We start from the raw sequence: 19,085 nt of genomic DNA on the forward strand, positions 1-19,085 counted from the left end.
ATATAACTGTCTATAAACAAACAAACCGATCTAACAGATCATATAACATAGCAACATCCTATAACCAGGATACCGACCTAACCAGGTCACTAACAAAGCATCATCCTATATACCAGGACACCGATCTAACATATCATAATAGCATAGCAACATCCTATAACTAGGATACCGACCTAACTAGGTCAATAAGCATAAGCATATCCCCATCCTAACTACCAGGATGTAAATCAATAACATAACATTCCATAATCCGAATACAAATCCATAAGGGTCGGCCTTGGTGCCTTAGACCCTGTTGATATAGTGAGGATAACTCACCTCGCAATGCCGATCCGAACTGAAGAAACGAACTCCTGAACCGCTATCTCACCGGAAATCCCGAACTATTACATAATGAATACCGAGTCATTACAACATAACAATCTTGACTAAGGGGTCCACACAATCCATCATGTCCATTCTCTTTTATTGGGCCAAGGCCCAATTCCAATTCCATAACCTTGAAAGTCTTTATGCAAGGCCCATTCTTGGCCCAATTTACCAAATTGGGCCCAACTCCCTAATTGAGCCAAATTCCAAGATCCATTATCAACACTTGGCCCAAATCATAATATTAATCAAGTTCAGCAAAGGCCCAAATCCAACTAGTCCACAAACAACCCAAAACCCAAAGCGCAAATATCATAAGCCCAACAGAGAAAGTACGCAGGGCGTACTCCTCTGGTACGCTGGGCGTACTCTCCTGAGGTTAACCACCATCGGGGTGGTTGACCCAGTACGCTGGGCGTACTGGATTTACGCGGGGCATAACCTCACACATGTTAAAACTTTATACGTGCTTAATGTGTTAAGCTCTTCAGCTTAAACTTCAGATCTACTGCTCAAATGTGATCTAGGACCATAAAGTCTCAAACTTTAAGACTTTGGTCGACTGAAAAGGGCTCAATACATGGTCTTAATCCATTAAGACCTCGTACCAAGAACTAGGGACCCAAGTAGCCCAAGGGACTTCATTTTTATGCCTTAGGACCCATTCTAGAGTCTGAAAGGAGAACTCAAATCGTCCAAAACGAATCATGCATAATACTGGGACTTTATGGGACAAAAGAGGACAAATAAACCACCAAGAATAGATCTAGAAGGAATAGGCTCAAAGGTAACAACTTTATACCTTCTGGAGTTCCCAAAACAGATAATAAACCAAGATCTACAAGCTAACTCCTCCCTCCTTGGCTCCTTGATGCACAAACTTCTTCTTAAAGGTACAAGAACACTCTTAAAAACTCAAGAATGATCACTAGAAGGCTAGGGTTCTCTCAAGACGGATAAGGGAGGTGTGGAGGCTGAAATAGATGAAAGGGAATGGTCCCTAAAGTGTTTAAATACTCCACAAACCCTAAAAGTTAGGGTTCCTTCCTGGCACACGTACGCCCAGCGTACACATGTGTACGCCCAGCGTACTAGGGCGCGCCCTAGTACGCTTAGCGTACCACATGTACGCCCTATGTACTACTTCAACCCCAAAACTTCCTTTTTGCCACTAGGCCCTCCTTTTGCCACTTCCTTCCAAACCAAGGGCCAAAAGTGACCTAATTCAAATCCAAGGGATGAACTTGAAGCTACTTGAAAAATAGGATGTTACAAATACGATTAAAAATATCAAGATATACTTGAGTAATTTCAAACATCCATGGGGTATACAAACATTGTGTCTGATACAAAAGCATTTATGAGAGAATTATTTTGATACTTGTCTCATAGTTTTTTTTCAAAACCTAACAACAGTCTTTTGATCGACAACCTCTCGTAACACCTCATCAATCAAGCTTTACAAAATAATGTTATACGGTTTTTCTATAATGTCCTTATTCATCAATTTAGTCATGTATTTTGGTAGTTTTGCTTCTCCTTCCCAAGCCACTTCACAAACTTTTCGAACCAGAAGAACTGTAAGAACCCAAAAATTTAGAAAGAATTGACTTTTAGAGAGTTTTGACCAAAGGGGAATTTTATCATTTTGAGGAATTTCATGAATTGAGAAGATGTAACTTCATGAAATGATTTTAGATAAGTGTAATTCATCTTTATAAGATACAATAAGTGGGTTTAAGAGAATAAATGCAAGAGATTATGCATTTAGGCCTTTTTGCCAAGTTAGTGACTTAATAGATTAAGACCCATGAGTAGTCAGTCTGAAGTGACTTAATGGAGTTTTAGAAATCATCCCCACCTTCATGTGGATATAAAGATCATTGGAATTGGGTTTAAAACGAATACGTTATGCATGTTAGAAGTTAGAAGAAAATTGTCCCAAAGCTGGAATGGAATCAGGTAAGGGTCTGTTCATGTGCAACCACTGTGACACGGTAAGGGATTTACCATGGCGCGATTTTCAAAGTGGTAAAATGGAAGAAAGTCTCATAGTAAGTATAGGTAAATGTACTTTGCACCATAGCGTGGTAATATGGGTTACCGCAGTGTGGTGGCGAAAGTAGGATGATATAAGAGAATGACATCAAAAATCGGTTAGAGGGAGACTACAACCTAATTAGGCGTACCACGACACGATAGACAGGATGTCGTTGCATGGTTTCGTAATTAGAAGATATATTTAAATTTGTTAAGGGTTCATTCTCGAGAAATACTCTTTCCAAATTCAATGTAGAGCTGATGAATGACAATTTTGAACCCAAAAGAATGTCAAGATGAGATAAATATGGAGGATTTTAAGGACTAACATCCTTTCCCTCTTAAGGTAAAATTTCTTAATTTTATAAAGTTTTGAGCTTCAATGGTAAAATTTTTAGATTTGTTAGATTGTTTGAGTTAATTGAATTGTAGCTCAATTTATATGTTATTGAGAGTGTTTAGAAGCTTTGAAAAAGCTTTGTATGTGATTTCCAAGGTGAAATCCATGTATGTATAAGTTAAGGTTTCAAACCCTAACTAGTGAAGAAGATGAATTGATACAATAGAGTTTAGAGTGTAATGAATTAAATTATATGAGGTACTTAATTCATGGGGCGTAATATATTATCGATAGAAAACGAGATGTTAAAATTATGATCAATTGAGTGATCATTTTGATATGGAGAGTGATTAAGCTCTTAATGGACTAAGATAACTTCTAAGGAGCTTGACATGTTGTATGAATAGGCCTTGAGCAAAGAAGATGGACCAAGTTGCATCAACTGAAGATTTGGAGCTGATGGTAGTTAAGTGTTGTTTGTTTTTTCTAAGTGAAAATTTGTGAAGTCTTCGGACCACCTCTGCAACCGTCTGCAGCAGAAGAGGTGGACCAAACGGCTGCAACCTTTAATAAGAAGCATGTTTGTTTTTAACATCTGCAGACTGTTGCAGTAAATTGAAATTTAAATAAACTGATTTTATAAACTGAAAATAGTTCTCAACACCAAAATTTCAATAATTCTAGTTTTAAAATATTGAAAGAATATTAAAAAGAACATGTAAAAAACAAAAATATAAAATTTCTAAAAAAAATCTAAAAAAATGTAAAAGTAGCTATCAGTTTTATTCTAGAAAAAAACTAATTTTAAAAAACATAAAAAAATAAAAAAAATAAAAAAAATTAAGAAAATATTGCAAACTATGTGTACAGAGTTCGTAAAAGAATTACACAAAAAATATACAACCGAAACTGAAAATATTATTAACAGAAACGGTAAAAAAAAAAATTTAAATCAAAGTTTTTAAAAAAAAATTAAGTTATAAAAATTTGTGGAAACTATAAAACGAAATTGTATCAAATCCGTAAATCAAAGTTTTTAAAAAAAATAAGTTATACCAAAATTCTGAAAAAAAACACTTGGAAAAAATGAAAGCTAAAGAGGTTTGAAGATGCAAGTCAAATGTTGCGCCACATAGAACACGCGTAGAGGTTTTGTAGTCTGAAGCTTTCCAAAAACCAAACTGCTGCGAGAGGGCAAGTGTTGCGTGTGTGCTGCGCCGCCCAACAAAAAGTGGTTTAAACAAGTTTTTTTTAAAAAACAAACAACACCTTAGTTTTCACTAACTAACAAGGTGAGCTATAACTCTCTCACTAGACAATGATTATTTATACTACAATATTGTAATGATTATGTATGCATGTTTAGCTATTAGTGGTATTGTCTTAAATACCCACAAGAAATTAGATGAAGATATAGTATGGATGTATGATTAGATGTTAATGGTATTGTGTCAAATACCTACAAATTATTGAGTGAAGATAGAGTATGATTATTTGAACTATAATCTTATGAATTGGTATGTATGTATGGTCAGATATTATTTTATTGTGTTAAATATCTACATGTTATTGGATGGATGTTAGATTAAGTGCTTGATGAATTAAGTACTAAATTGATAGTAGAATATTTCTAAATGAAATAATGTGATCGAATGTAATGTGACAAGTGATATGCAATACTATAAGAAGACCATAACATTCATATGAAAGATTATGAGAAGGTAGAAAGATGATTCCTTCGGGAATGGAGAAATGTGATTCCTCCGGGAATGTAGAGAGATGATTCCTTTGGGAATGTAAAAAGATAATTCCTTCATGAATGAGAATATGTGTTGTTAGATAGGATTGAGAAAGGTTTCCAAGAATAGAACAAAGAGGTTTCTTCTAAAGAACTTTGATAAGTAATCCGTGAGGGATTATGTGTAGAGGATCCATAAGGGATCATTGTAATCCATGTGGGATTCATGAAAAGAAAAGTTTCCAAGGGATCAAAGTGAGGGGACTAAGACCGAACGATTGTACACTGGTTAAGTTAGAGCTATGTTGTCCCCACATATGATAAGTAAAGCGATCATATGAGATTAAACCATTTGGGTCTAAATGAGAATAGAATGGTAAAGCATGAGAAGATGAGAATAAAGAGAAAACATATGAGAAGATATGAGAGTAAAGTATTAGAAGATATGAGATAGGATGATGAGAGTAAGAGAAGAGTAGGATATGAGATGAAGATAGAGTAATAGTATGAGGAGAATATGAGATGAGGTGAGAAGATATGAGATGAAGATAGAGTAAAAGTATGAAAAGAGTATGGGAAGAGTAAAAGAAGAGTATGAGATGAGATGAGGATAAAGTAAGAGTATGAGAAGAATATGAGATGAGACGAGAAGATATGTGAATATAAGATGAGATGAGATGAAATGAGAAGATGAGAATAAAGTAGAAGAGTATGCGAATATGAGGATAGAGTAGAAGACTATGGAGAGAGGAGAATAGAAGAGTAGAGTATGCAGAGATGAGGTTAGAATAAAATAGTATGAGAAGAACAATGTAGAATGGCAAAGTATGAGAAGAAGATACCATAATAATAGAGAGATAAAAAGAAAGAAATAAGAGAAGTAGAGTATAATGACATGAAAATAAAATATTTTATAACTCACCATACTTGTTGTCTGATGTTGTATATTTTAATGTGTTGCATGTTTAGGCAGTAGTCGTTGTACGAGAGGAGATAGAAGTACCAAGGACTTGGACTAGATGTGGATTTTATTTGGTACTTACTTGTTGCTTTAAATAATGGTTATGATATGTTGTAAACACGATAATATCATGGGATATAAAATATAAATTTTTTTAAATTAGAATTCCGCATGTCGATAGATAAAATATGATAAATCCCCATATATTAGTTAAGAAATTTTGGGTAGTTACAAGAACCCTCATCTTTACCTTCTATAAAATGAAGGCGTTCGAACCATTGACTTTCTCCAAAATTAAATTTGTGGGACAACATCTCTTCAATCGATAAAACAAATTGTAGCTTTGACACTACTTGTCAGAAATAAATAAGAATAAATCACACACACACACAAAACATAGTATTTGACATGGTTTTGTCAATGGGACCTACGTCCACATGACATGAGAAGTACTAGCTTGAATATGATAGTACAGTTAGAAACCTTAGAGGGAGTACTAGCTTGGATATGAAAGTAAAAATCAAGAGCACACAAACTTTGTAGTTTTTTTAAAGGAATATAACCTACTCAAGTGTCCAACCAAAATTTAGTGTTTGGAGTTTAGACCATTTCCCACTTTTTAAATACAAAAAAAAGTCAAGTTAAAACCTCTATATTTAAGATTGTAAGAGAGAGCATACACTCCAAGACCATTATACTACTTGACAATGATCATATACGTTATCTAATATTACTTTCTTTAAACACATACTTTATACTTATATAAATCAATGTTAGTACATATATTGAAAATAAAAATCAAGAGCACACATACTTGGTAATTTTTGTTTTAAAGGAATATAACCTGCCAAGTGTCCAATGGAAATTTAGTGTTTGGAGTTTGGACCACTTCCCACTTTTTAAATACAAAAAAGGTCAAGTTAAAACCTCTATTTGAGATAGTAACAAAGAGCATACAATCCACAAACCATTATACAAATGACCAATTATTAAGAGACCAAAAAGACAATCAACACCATTAATAACTTTTATCACTTGAACCCAAAAAACATTATAGTTATTAATAAATCATCACTTCCATGTGAATAAAAGCATTGGTTTCGTATGTGGGTTTATTTGGGTGTTCGATAATTATATTATCATACATTTATCTTGGTTTGCCGGTTGGGAAAAATATAAACCATGTTGATGCTTGGAAGGTAATCATTGATAAATTTACCGATAAACTTTCTATTTGTAAGGCTATGAATTTATCGATTAGATAGAGACTTACTTTATTAAGTCGATTTGAAAAATTTGAGGATTTTCTACATATCTATGTTTAAAGACCTTGAGACGATGATAACGCTTATGGAATCTTTACGATCTCATGTTTTTGGGAGATGGTGTGGGAGAGAGAAAATAGTTTGGATTAGTTGAAAGAGAATTGTGGCTAGCAATAAATATTATTTTGTTGGATTATTAGTTTATTAGTTTATTTTTAATTTATACTAGTAACTCTTTTTAATTTTATTAGTTGCACCACAAAGTCGTCAGAATACGCAAAAACGTTGTCTCTCATCGTCGAAAATAGTCAGGATCACCACAAAACATTTTCATCGGAGATTGGACAGAAACCCATCAACCTTTTACAACCAATGATGATGGTAGTCACATGCGATAACACCACTACCATCACCCCATCGCCACCACCACTTTTAATGTTTATAGGAGTTTGTTACGCATTGTTTGAGATATGAAGGATTTCAACGGATCGTGAAGAGGTTGTCGTAGGTGGCTACCGGAATGTTGAATGGAAAAAGTTAGTAAGGTTTCATCGGACCTCCGATGTAGGTTTTTGGCGGTGATCCCGATGATTTTAGTTGATGAGCAGGCGAAGCTTTTGCATATTCTGATAACTTGGTGGTGAAACTAATAAAATTAAAAAGAATTAATATTATACAATAAAAATAAATTAAAAATATAATAAATAATATTTATTGTATAAAAAATAATAAATTAAAAGTAATATTCCTATAAAAAAGAATTCATTCAAAAAAGGAATTAAAATAATTAACTGAAATAAAATAATAATCTGTTAATTTAGTATTTATTAGGATATAAATATTATAAATTAAAAATAATAGTTATTAATATATAATAATCCAATAAAAAATAATTACTCCAATAAAAAAAATTAAGTAAAATAAATTAATAATCCAATATAATAATATTTATTAATATATAAATATTATATATTAAAAATAATATTTATTCATATATAATAATCCAATTAAAATATCCGTTAACAAAGAAATTTTAAAAAAATTAATTAAAAGAATTTTATAATCTAATAAAATAATATTTATTAATACATATATAACATATATTAAAAATAACATTTATTAATATATATATATATATATATATATATATATATATATATAAATATAATAATAATAATAATAATAATAATAATAATTCAATAAAAAATAAAAAGAAGACATTGAGAAATGGTCATTGTAGTTTGGTTACAGAAATGGTCTCTGAGAGTAAAATAGTAATTTTAAAAAAGTTAACAGTCAAGCTATTAAAGTTAACGGAGGAGGGACCAAACCACAACAAAACTTGTTGAAAATGACAAAATCTACATCTTTTCAAAAGTTTGGACCTTAACCACATAAAATGAGAAACCAGAAGGACTATTTTTGCAGTTTTGTCTAATGTGTACCGTTTTATTTTCATTTTTTATATAATAATATATAAAAGTTTATATACATTTGTTAATTATGTATAATAAAGTCATAAAATTATTGAAAAACTCTTTTAAGTTTTTTTAAAAAAATATCAGTTTAATTAGATTTTAGTTTATTCTAGTAGCTTACAGATGTTAAAAAACAAACAGTTTTTTTCTTTCAGACTGCATACATTTTGTCCACCCATTCTACCGTAGAAATCTACAGATGTAGTCCGAAGACTGCAGACATTTTGACTCAGAAACAACAAACAGTTACAAGATATTCCTTTAAAATAAAAATTACAAAAATTTAAGATATTGTGATTTTGATTTGGACTTACAGTGCAATTTTTTTTAACGGATAAATTTATAAAAAAAAAAACTAGCAAAAGAAACTAACAACAAAAGACATTTAGTTCATGAGGGGGTTTTTTCATCTACACATTTCAATTCTGTGTAGCCTTATGATTCCTATTACAAAACCAATTAACGAAAAAGAAACGATATAATCAAACATGTTTTCTTTCCTATACTTCACGGAACTGAAGACTAAAACATTTTGATACGTCCACAATACACAAATCAAAGTAACACAAACCGATTCCATAATCACCCTATGAAACCGAGGGGAGGTATCGAGGATATGTAATGGAATAAGAAGAAGAATTTTATTAGTGTGAAATTTGGATTTTTATTGGTTGTTTCTCGGTTTCTTCTGTTAGAGCTTATTTCGATAGCGGTACTCTGAGAGCTTATATTGTCTCAACTGTAGGGGACAACTTTGTTGTAATCAAGTTAATATATTTTTCTTGGAGATTAGGGCTACACTGGCGGCCTACTACGTCAAATTTGGCGTACAAAGAGATAGATGTGGATCTGTTCTTTTTCTTTTTTGTCTTGAGTTTTGAAGTTGAGTGAGGACTTAGGGGGTGTTTGGCTTAGCTTTTCACAGCCCAAAAGTTCTTTTTGGAAAAGAAAAAAAGCAAAAGATGTTTGGCAAAATTAGTTTTAAAAACTACTTTTAGAGTTTTTATACAAGGAAAATGAATTTTTTGGAAAAGTCAGGAAATCCTGACTTTTTATAACTTTTCCAAAAAGGACTTTTGATCTGTGAAAAGCTAAACCAAACACCCCCTTATTCACTTCATATGATATGCCCAAAACTATTTGGGAACATATTAGCAGATGATGGGTTATGGATTGTCCACAATCCAACTCAGATTACTGATTGGATTCATTGGCTAGACAATTTCAACATTATAGTGGCTCAAAGGAAATGTTTTGATGCGGCCATCTTTACTACTTTTTGTTTTTAGATTGGAACCACTTTTTTAGAACGACTAAAAAAAATACATGAGGTTTTGCATAACATTATTTCTCAATCTTTTGTTTTTAGATTTGTAAGGAGCAAAACAAATACAAAATAAATTGGAATGACTAGTTGTACACCTTTAGAATAGATATTTCATGTTTGTAAATATTTCTGTGCTAACGTTTTGCTACTTTTTAATTTACTCTATCGTTTAAAAATAAAAAAAGATTACTTTCTTGTATCTAAAGAGCGATAATACTTGTAGGATTGTTAAATGTGTGTGTGTATATATATATATATATATATATATATATATATATATATATATATATATATATATATATATATATATATATATATATATATATATATATATATATATATATATATATAGGGTGAGGTTCAATAGAGAACCATAATTAACCAAAGAACCAAAGAACCAATCTTTTTTTCAACTTTTACAACTTATTTTTATCAAAAAAAAAACTAAAAATACAGAAATTCATAACTTTTTATCCTTTTTCCAATGATATCAAATTCGATTTTTTTTTACGTCAAATTCACAATGTGAATCTTTGAAAATTCACAACGTGAATCCGGATTCACACGGTGAATCCGAAAAATATTTTTCACATTCACAATGTTAATATATGAATTTAGATATTTTTAGATTTTTTTTTGGGTAAAGAATAAGCTCTAGAAATTGAAAAAAAGATTTGGTTCCTTGAAGAACCAATAATTATGATTCTCTATTGAACTTTTCCCTATATATATATATATATATATATATATATATATATATTAGTTATGATACCTGTATATTATACGGGTCGATTAAAACAAAATGTTAAATACAAATGATTAAACGGAAAGTTTATTTGAATTTAAAATTTGAAATAAGTAAAATTATGAAAAAAAAACATGAAAAAATTAAATTAAAATTATGTGTTTAGTTGTCAGACCCGTGTATTAAATGTGTTAATTATAACAAAATGTTAAATACGAAGGTTTCATTTGTAAATTTATTTAAAATTAAAATTGAAGTTTTAAATTCGAAATTTAAAATTTGAAACTAATATAGTTATTATGGTATGTTTAATTTATAAAAACTAAATTAATGATATATTAAAAAATGAAAAATGAATTAAATGACAAATGGAAAATAAATATCTCAAAATTATGACAAAATGACATGTGACATAATGTATGAGAGAATGACATCTGGCAAAATTATTTTCATTTATTAGGTAGGATGTTCATTTGAGACGTGTCTAATTTTGTGAGACCGTGAGACCATTTTTTTCTAATGAAATATTCTAATATTGTGTTATTTAAAATAATATAATATATGTAATATTCTGATATTCTAAAACAATATTTATAACATATTTTATATTGAAATATTCATATTTTTTTGAATAACATAATATTTGAATATTTCATTAGAAAAAAATGATCTCACGGTCTCACAAAATTAGACTCGTCTCAAATTAACATATATATATATATATATATATATATATATATATATATATATATATATATATATATATATACTAGGTTACAACTCGTGGAACCACGACTAATCAATTTCAATTTTAGAGAAGATTACTTGCTGATTTATCATTTATTACATTGACTCAAAGAAATCTCAAATAATTGCCGCTTTAGGATATACAGATTTCAAGAAATAATTCTTGAACATAAGAGATTCCACTATTATTATGGAATTGAAATTAAATACATAATAATGTTGATTGCTTATTTGTAGGGATTGATTCAAAGTTAACATATTATTACAATTATCGGAAATTGGTGGAATTGATGGAAATTAATATGTATACTGAATTTAACTTAAATAAGGGCAAAATAGTCAATTAACTTTGTAGAAATATTAGAATTGGAAGTGCCACGTGTCAAAGAGAGACTCTTTTATATATATATATATATATATATATATATATATATATATATATATATATATATATATATATATATAAGTTAATAGCATAATATAAAAAACCGTTAAAAACAACACAACTTATACAACATAGTTTCATAATTTTATCAAATTAACCTCATGATTATATTACACTTTATTTTTCTCATTTAAAAGTATAAACATAATGCCGACATAACCAGTTGTTTTCTCGCATTGTGAACTATTTTCAAGAAAATATAATAAAATATAATACTTTAATCACTACAAAAAGTTAAGAAGTTGAATCAATAAAATAATAAAAATATATCATAATCAAGAAACTAAATTTACTTTTACTTATCTTGGCATTTCACATGCAAGCATTTATTAGTTATTTATTTCGTTTGACTTATGCTATGAATTTATGCTATTTAGGGGTGTTTGGGAAGGATTTTCAAAGAATTTATTGGTTTTTTTTTGGAAAAGCATGTTAATTTTTATTAATTTATGGGCTTTCTAAAATTCAATAAGTTAAACTCATCCTAACACCCGCTTAGATTTTAAAATATGTAAGTAATCCTATCGAGGATATACTTAATGATGTGTTTGCACTATTTCTAAAAGGAGAATTGTGATTTTCATCGAGATTTTTATATAATTAAAAGAAATATAGGAAAATAACGCTCATTGTAACACGTCACTTTTTAATATAAGGTACGTCCAAAGATTTTAACTTATTATTTACAAAAATATGCTTACATTAATAATCCAACACAAATAGTTATCAAATAGATTGGTGTCTTTCTTTTAAACAACCAACCAAATATATAAACGAGACTCTAGATAGAAACTAGAGAAAAATAGAAATTACAAATTATTTAAAGGAAATTGCAACCAACAATTCCACTTGACAGAGCACTTTATGTTTCTATTACTAAACCAAAGAAAAAAAATTCACATATGGAATCCATAATGTCATCTTTTTTCATCTTCCCCGCAACAAACACTTTGTCATTACGAGACCTCCAGATATACCATAAAGTAGTACATACAATCGCGTTCATAGCATTCTTCTTAGTTTGAATGCCTCGTAATTAATCTCGTTTTTCAAACAATTGGATAATAGAATCAAACTTAACAGGTTGTATACCTAGCAATCTAAACCCGCAGCCCATGTTCTTGCTGTCACCTCACATCTAATAAATAAATGCTCAAGTTGCTCCACTTCTAAATTACAAAGAGGGAAAAGAATAGAATGGAAATCAATACCTCGCTAATCAAGTTTACTTCAAGTATGTAATTTGTCCCTTAAAATCCTCCACACAATAATATTTACTTTCCATGGTGAAAACCTGTTCCATCTAGTTTGCACATCAGCACTAGGTAAAATAATCTTGTCAATCAACGTTCTAGTTCAGAAATCGTAAAATCACTAGATTGACCAATGATCCAACTCCACCTATCAACATTGTTCGACAAAACAACTCCATTAATGACCAAAATCAACCCTTGAAATTGTTGTTCCTCCTCCCCTACCCTAATGGATCGACGCCACCGTCGAAGCCAATCTTCCCCATGTTTTTGGTCAGAAATTATACAATCTTGATTTGTTTCCAAATCAAATAAATGAGGGAACTATGAGGAGAAAGCCTAATCCTCTATCAAACAATCCTTCTAAAATTTTATAGCCCTTCCATCACCTAGCCTGCTGTAAAATCCTGTTTCGGGAAGTTTCTTATTTCAGGATTGTGGATAATAAATTGATCAAGTAAAGGCCTTAGGATTCAAAGGAATGGGGTTTAAACCCTATTAGATGTTGATAATATTGGTTATGTGATCTAAGCCCTTGGTTTGTGTCTTGGAATCAAAGGGTAAAATGGGAAAAGTGATGTTCCGAAATTCTTTCATGAATTAAGGATTTTAGTTCGGTGTTGTTTTAAGTCAAAAGTAAATAGATAGAATTGTGGGGATCGTCAATATCTTTTTGTGCATATAAAGATCACCGAAAATGGAGTTGAAACAAAGAAGTTATGATTGTTTGAAGTTGGAGTGAATTTGGGTGAAACCCGTCCTCACGAGGTGACATGAATGTTGTCACAATGTGAGAGTCCTCACGAGGTGACAAACAGGTTGTCACGAGGTGAAATCTGTGTAGCCCAATCCCACATAAATTTTAGGATTTTCAAATTATTTAAAGGTAAGGATTCATGTTTTAGGGTATTTTCTTAGCCTTCATCATATCTAGAACCCTTGGGAGAAACCCTAGCCTCCATCTTCAAGACTTAAGCTTCTTATCTCTCCTCTATCCTCTTTTGGATGTTTTTTTTATGTTATTTTGATGAAGTTTAAAGATCAAGAAGGTTCTTATTGGTGCAAGGAGAGTTCTTTCAAACTTGCTATCTAGTTATTGGTGCAAGGAGAGTTCTTTAGATCTTGTCATTTGGGGTTTTTGGAACTTTTGGTCTATTTTGTAGGTAATATTGGAGCTGAGTGAACTCTAACATCTTTTGATCAGTTTGGGATGCTTCTTGGACCTCGTGTACTAGGAAAGTTATGATCTTTTGCCTTCCCTTTTAGCCATGCAAGTTATCTTGTTCCTTTAGGTTATTTTGGTGTATTAAAGTTTACATCTTGAATGTTTGAGACATTATTATGGATAAAGTTGGAAACTTTATCCATCTAAACATCATGGTGATTCAGATTTGAAGTTTGAAGACTTGGACTTAATGGATTAAGTTGAGAAAGATGCATTCTAGGTCCCTCTGAGACTTAAAGACTAGATCTTGGTTGTTTGGACCATCTTAATGGATAATGTTTGAAACTTTATCCTTGTTAAATTTGACTCGAGCATTTTGAGCATTCTCATGGGGCATTTGGAGCACTTAGATCACAATGGATCACTTAAGGTTCATAGAGCATGTGACAAAGGACCACATCATCTGAGATGGATTTGGATCATCAGACAATGGAATGGATCTTCCAAAAGGGTGTTTGGAGGAACTTGGAGTGGCTTGGAGCAACTTGGAGAAACTTGGAGCACTTGGAGGAACATGGATAAACATGGAACATCATGTTGCGCCATATAGAAGGAAGTTGCGCCATCCTTGGGGATGTTGCGCCAAATTATAGCATGATGCGCCATCATGTCTGAAGTTGCACCAAGGTGATGTTGAGCCAAAAAGATATTGAGCCAGGTGATGATGTTGAGCCATGAAAATGATGTTGCTCCATCCAGAAGGGAAGTTGCGCCAAGGAGGATAAGTTGCACCACCTTGGTACATGATGCGCCATCTTGATTCCTTTGTTGTTTCATGATGAGCCACATATTCTTAGATGATGATCATGCTCAATAAATACACCGTGTTGTACCACTGTGATGGATGTTAGACCATTAGTGTTAATGATGTGCCACATGTGCATCATGATGCTCCACTATGGTCAAGGTGGTCCATCATGTGTGTTGTCGATGCTCATGGGTTGTATGACCTGGAAGAATATTCTAGAAGATGTTGCATGGTAGAATATGATTGGTTGTCACCATTCATGGGCCTATGGGCCAATAGGCTTGGCCCATTAGGGTTTTAGCTCTGATCCCTCAAGTATAAATAGAGATACATGCTAGGTCATTTTGTATATTGAATTCTAGAGTGTTAGGCAAATCTCTGTGAAAATTGTACTTTTAACCTCTATTTGAGAGATCTAAAATAAAGAATACTCCCCTCCTGCCCGTGGACGTAGGTCACCTTGATCGAACCGCATAAATATTGTGTCTTGTATGCTTTTGGTTTTGCTAGTTATCCGCTTTACTTCCTAACAAGTGGTACCATACATGTAGTTTGTATTCATGTGATTGAAGATGTCTACTCACAAGTTTGATTTTAAGAAGTTCAATGGTTCAAATGGCTTCACTTTGTGGAAGGTGACGGTGAGGGCTCTTATGGTTCAACAAGGATGTGCAGCAACATTGGAAGGAGAGACAAAACTACCAAAGGACATAGCGGATAATAAGAAGGTGGACATTCTAACGAAGGCACATAATGTAATTTTATTGAGTTTGATAGATGAAGTAATAAGAGAGGTCATAGATCAAGCAATTGCTTTTGTGATCTAGGATAAACAGTATGATAAGTACTAGAATAACTCACTGACGAACAAGTTGTGTCAGAAGCAAAGGTTGTACACTCTCAGAATGTCTGAAATTAACCAAGTGAAAGATCAGCTGGATAACTTTAATCACATCATATTGGATCTGCAAGGGGCTGATGTGAAGAATAAAGATGAAGATCATACACTTATTCTCTTATGTTCTCTTCCGAACTCATATGAGAATTTCGTTGATACCATGCTCTATGGTAGGACAAAGATTAGTGTGAATGATGTGAAGGACTCTCTGATGTCCAAGAAACTGAAAAGGAAAGTTTCAGTTGGAGAGGAGGTGTCCAGTTCCGGTTTGTTTGCAGGGAGAGGAAGAACGGAAGAGAGGAATTGGGGAAATAGAGGGAGATCATGTTCAAAATCGAAGTCTAAAGGTTCATTGAACGCAAAATGGTATGTCACACCCCAAAACCGGAACGGCGGAAACGTTCGGGGGTGGAGGACGTCATGTTTAGTATCACAAGACATGCATCATAGTAAGCAAAGTAATGAACAACCATTTCATTAGAAAGAAAGTGTTTACAATGTGTGTGTTCACAAAACATAGAATACATAAGCAAATAAAAAAACAAGGAAGCTATTATGCTCCATCTTCTGAATTCCCATCGCGAGTACCTGTCAACTAGGCTCCTGAGAATACAAGTTATTTGAAAGAGTTGATCAGCAATTAAGCTAGTGAGTTCATAAGATTTTAGTAATGTAAGTAAGTTGTAGAAAGTTGTTGTAAAATGTAGTTGAAAAATGTAGTACGTCGTAAGTTCTGTTTTCGAAAAGTTTGTCTGTTCCTCCAGAAAATCCTATATTTCCTGCTTTAATGAAAGATAAGTAAAAATGACTCAACAGTCCTTTCTATGCGTATTAAATGGATACAAGTTATATAAAACACAGAGTAAAAAATCAATCGGTTGTGTGTATCTGCCCTAACCCCACAACCAAACAAGGAACAGGAAATGAGGCGGAAAGCACACATCCCATTGGTTGTTAGATCATCGTTGTATATAACCCCTGCGTATTCACTTGGTACTAACGGAGTTAACTATAATAGTTCCTTTATTATTTGATGAAAAGATCCTTTAAGAAAACCCTTATTTCTTAATATAAAATGATAACCACATTAGTTCCTTCTATAATCACTTAGTTTATACTAGTTATATCTAATCTAATATCGAACGGATAGTTAACTGTGTGAATCTGTCCTAAGCCCACAACCAAACAAGGAACAGGAAATGAGGCGGAAAGCACACATCCAACTATCTATCGGATATTAATTATATATAACCTTGTTGTATAAACTAAGGTATTATAGAATTAACCACCTAAGGTCCTTTAAGTTTTACTAGTTTAATAAAATGGATTAAACCCTTTACCGGTTGAGTTCCTAGTTTTGTGTTTAAAAGTTCTTCATTTGAAAAGTATGTTTTGTACTAGAAATATGTGCATTGAATAGTGTCCTATGACCTGACCCATACATGGTACCCCTTATGATTACTTGGTGTATACGGAACATATATATAGCTAAGCTCGGATAGATAGTAAGTTGGGTGTATCTGCTCTAAGCCCACAACCAAACAAGGAACAGGAAATGAAGCGGAAAGCACACATCTTACTACCTGTCGGACCCGACGAATATATATCCCTGAATGCATACACTAAGGAATCATAAAGTTAGCATTATAGGTCCCTTTCTATTAAACGTAGCCTTCTACCAAGGCATCTAATGTTATGTGTGTTTGTTTCTTGCATGAGTGTGTATTTTCCCAAGTGAGACTATCATTAACGAAAAATATAGTTTTTACATTCCCGAATATGTGAGAATATCACAATGAATGCAATGGGGAAATAATAATAGTACTGTAGTGTTGTATTATAGTAACTACTTCTGTACTACTTACCTTAAACCAATTGTTATTTAAGGTATAATGTGATATGATTGCACCATACTATCGACTAATAACACGACGATGAAAGACGTCGGAAGGAATGACATTTGGCACCCGTAGACTTGCAAATCCCACTGTAGCTAATAGCAAGGTGTAGGATAGTCAATCCAGTATATGTCTATACCCAAATTCACGCTCTCCCTCTAGGAGATTCTGGCTGCAAATCGAGCCATGACAGGTAATGCCATGCCTCGAACCAGTGATCACATTTATGTTTTGGTATACCTGTATATGTATTGTATGTACTAGCTATATTGTATGTTCTCTCTGTCTAGTATGTAGTATGTTATGTTTGTTTCTCATCATAGTATGTTCTGTTTGTTTCTCATCATAGTATGTTCTGACTCATGTATGAACTGACTCTTTGTATGCTTCATTGTACTAGAAGTAATGAATAATATCTTCCTAAACTATACCTATTATAGTTTACTAATGTTTTACTTGAACTGTTATTGAAAAGACTCATTTATTTACTAAGTTATGATTGTACTTTAAAAACAGAGTTTTGTATAACTATAAAGTAACCTAACTTTAAAAGAGTTTTTGAAATGTTTTGACAACTTATAAATGACATAAGTAATCTTTTAAGAGATGTTTATAACAAACAATTACACAATTATCATTGTGTTCAACTTGTATTCCCCCCCTTAAAAGCATTTAAAACAGTTTAAAAGATTGATTACGGGGTATGAACTCACCTGATGTGAGTGATTCAACGGATACGCGTGTAAGGATGAGAAGTTCCACGAATGAAGTCCCGGGACACAACAAGTCCTAAATGACATACATTGGCATGAATATAGTGTTTATAAGCAACTATATGAAAGGAAACACCTTCCGGGACTAGGAAACACTTAGACTAAGTGTTGGAATCACATGTGATTCATCAAAGGGAAGTGGAATGGCACTAACTTGAGTTTACTACCATGGGTTTACGGCCAAGGGAGTTTACGGCCGTAAACTCATGGTCAAACATGCATAAGTGTGGGTTTGAAGGCTAGGGAAGCTTGAAGCACTTTTGCTCTACACAAGGATGAGAAAGACCAACTCAATGGTGAGTGTTGAGGTGTTTACGGCCAAAGGAGTTTACTCCTGGCCGTAAACTCTCTAAATGGTCATCTTTAGGGTCTTAAAGGTAAGGGGTTTCCAAGGCTTAAATGTCCCAAAGGTTAGCAAAGGCTTAGGTGTGTTTAAGGTCCAAAACCTGACCATTATTGGAGTGTACGACCAAGGGTGTTTACTCTTGGGCCGTAAACTCTCTAAATGATGAGTTTGGTGATGATTCAAGGTCTTACAAAGCACTAGGGAGTGTTCTAGTCTTGAATCTAAGCCTTAGGAAGAGTTTAAGGTCCAAACATGCTTCAACATAGAGTTTACGGCCAAGGGAGATCTTGGGCCGTAAACTCATGATCATCTTGGAGAAAATCATGTTTCAATGGCGTAAATCAAGGCTTCCTAATAGATATGAAGTATAGGGAAGAGTACTTACGATATAGAGGCTTGAAATGGTTGATTTTCGCCAAAAACACTAGTGTGTGTTCTTGGTGTTTCTTGAAGATCTAAGAAAAGATGATTTCTATGGATGAAATCAAG

Source organism: Lactuca virosa, chromosome 6, assembly GCF_052849685.1.
Source record: "Lactuca virosa cultivar CGN04683 chromosome 6, Lactuca_virosa_CGN04683_v6, whole genome shotgun sequence".
In the NCBI taxonomy this organism is placed as follows: domain Eukaryota; kingdom Viridiplantae; phylum Streptophyta; class Magnoliopsida; order Asterales; family Asteraceae; genus Lactuca; species Lactuca virosa.